Raw genomic sequence first — 2,753 nt, forward strand, 5'->3', positions numbered from 1 at the left:
ATATAATCAAATTTTAACTAAGTTTGTCATACCGTTTCATAATTTTCTTATGTTGGTTCTTTTTATCACGACGCTATCGGTTGTAAATTTGTAAAAATATAACCTTTTTAGAATTTTGAAATTCCCAACTTAAACCTAGATAAGTAAAAGAATGAATTTTTTTTTTTTTGAAAAAAAATTTGGCGTGATTAACGGTTCCAATAGAGTTTTGTGTAAGGCTTGTTAATTAGGACTTGCAAGATTCAAAGTTTTAGCATCCCCCCAACACTTAAATTACACATTGTCCTCAATGTGCCCCAAAAATAAGTGTAAAAAGGTGTGAAAAAGCAAAATTTTATGTTACTGTGCGTCTGGGCACGGCCCCGTGTTCAAGTGCCAGTAACAAAAGTTTGTAAAAAGAAACAGAAGCCTGGACACGGGGGCGTGTTCAATGAGCACGCCCTGTGTCCAGTTACCTAAACTGGGCATTTTCTGTAGATTGTGCAGCACGGGGCCGTGTTGGGCGGGCACGGCCCGTGCTGAACTTGCTGTAACGAAGAAAAATTTGTCGGATGGCCCTGTTTTTGTGCATGGGGCACTGGTGCAAGTTTCCCTTGTTATCCTTCACCATCCCGAGTGTGTTTTATTCCTGAAAATTAAAACTAAACTAGAAAACATTAAAATTAATCTAAACTAAACTAAGGATAGTTCCGTGGAATGCCTCCGTGGTGCGCCACGTTTATAAGGGTCCTTGGCTAGACCCAAAGCCTGGTCATATGTTACCCAAGCGGGATGTTTTGCATCCCATGCTACACCGTCGGAGAGCATCATCCAAGCTTGAGTCGATGACCTTCATGTAGTTGACCGGATCTTCGTCTTCTTCTCTTTTTCCAACCCCAAACTTCACTTCCTCTTCCCCAAACTTCAATGTTAGTGTTCCGTCATTCATGTCTACCACTGCTTGTGATGTGGCTAGAAATGGCCTCCCTAGGATGAGAGGGACTTCAGCGTCTTCTTGCATGTCTAGTATGACAAAGTCGGTCGGGAAGACGAAATTTTCGACTTTGACCAATAGATTTTCAGCAACACCTTGTGGATATTTGACGGATTGTTCGGCAAGTTGTATGCTCATCTTTGTAGGGCTTGTTTTTCCTAGGCCGAGTCGTTTGAACATTGAAGCGGGCATGAGGTTTATGCTAGCCCCAAGATCGGCTAGTGCATTGCGAATGGGGGATTCCCCAATTGAGCAAGGAATCGTGAAGCTTCCAGGATCAATCTTCTTTTGCGGGAGTTTGTTGAGTAGTAAGGCGGAGCATTCTTCGCCTAAGTTAACTAATTGCAATGATTCAATTTTCCTTTTATGGGTGAGGAAGTCCCTCATAAATTTTTAATATTTAGGCATTTGAGTTAGGACTTCGATAAATGGAATATTAACATGCAATTGTTTTAATAAATTTTCGAACTTTGGAATTGCTCATCGGTCTTTTGACGAATTAACCGACCGGGGTATGGAACCGGAGGAGCCTTAGTAGGCTCTTGAATTGGTGGAGAAGCCTTTTCTTGTTGGGGCGGAGTTGTGCTTCTTTCAGCTGGCGGTGGTGGAGCCTCTTCGGAACCCACGGTACGGTTTCTCATTGTTATGAGATGGACTTGTGCTTTTGGGTTGGGTTCGGTATTACTTGGTAACGCGCCTTGTGGTCTCTCAGAGAAATTCTGAGCTGATTGATTCAATTGTTTTTCAATGTTTTGTATACTATCTTGTTGATTTCTAAAATTCGATTCCAATTGTTGAAATCGATCCGAGTTCTTCTTTTCGGTGTCGGAGATGAGGCAAGACACAGTATCTTCAAGCCTCTCTCGTCCACCTTGTTGTTGAGAGAAATTTTGTGACTCGTTTCTTGGTTGTTGAAAGTTTGTTTGTTGGTTTAAATTTTGTTGGTTACCACTATTGCCGGGTTCTCTCCAACCAAGGTTAGGGTGGTTACGCCATCCTTGGTTGTAGGTACCCATTGGAGGACCCGACGGCCTAGGTCTATTATCAATGTAGTTTACCGACTCTGTTTGATCATCTAACTCTTTCATACAACTCCAATTTTCATGTGGCCCACCACACCCTTCACAAGCCATGACCGAGGCGGTTTTTGTCATTTCTAGTTTTTTGATTTTTGAAGAAAGGGCCTCGATTTGGGCTTGTAAAGAAGTGCTTTCATCAACCTTATGGGCGCCCAGGGCAATAGATTTATTGCCTCGGAGAGTGTGCCACTGAAAATTGGTTTGAGCAATTTCCTCAATTTGATTATATATTTCATTTGGGCGACGATTACCTAAAAGTCCCCCGGAGCTAGAGTCAAGTGTTTGTCTTGTGTGTGGTAACAACCCATTGTAGAACGTGGATACTTGTTGCTACATCGCAAGACCATGATGAGGACACTTTCTTAGTAGCTCCTTGAACCTTTCCCAAGTTTCATATAAGGATTCCCCATCCTCTTGTGAATATGTATTAATTTCTGTCATTAATTTAGCCGTTTTAGCAGGAGGGAAATACTTATATAGAAACTTTTGGGCTAGTTCATCCCAGGTGTTTACCGAGCCAACTGGGAGGGCGTTGAGCCAAGCCTTAGCTCGGTCTTTTAGTGAAAATGGAAACATTCGAAGGCGGATAGCATCGTTGGATGCTCCATTGATCCGAAAGGTATCACATATTTCTAAGAAATTAGTGATATGTAGATGGGGGTCCTCGTCCGCAAGCCCATGGAAGGTTGCGGAGTTTTGAA

The 2,753-nt window shown here is 42.4% G+C and overlaps 1 non-coding gene across 1 annotated transcript; it reads left to right on the plus strand.

Annotated features, from left to right (window-relative positions):
- The first annotated feature begins 2,392 nt into the window (after positions 1-2,392).
- On the plus strand, positions 2,393-2,499 carry LOC118484645. The gene has a single exon (XR_004873748.1). It is a non-coding gene; the product is annotated as a small nucleolar RNA R71 (small nucleolar RNA).
- The last annotated feature ends 254 nt before the right edge of the window (positions 2,500-2,753 follow it).

This window comes from Helianthus annuus, chromosome 11, assembly GCF_002127325.2.
Source record: "Helianthus annuus cultivar XRQ/B chromosome 11, HanXRQr2.0-SUNRISE, whole genome shotgun sequence".
NCBI classification, from domain to species: Eukaryota; Viridiplantae; Streptophyta; class Magnoliopsida; order Asterales; family Asteraceae; genus Helianthus; species Helianthus annuus.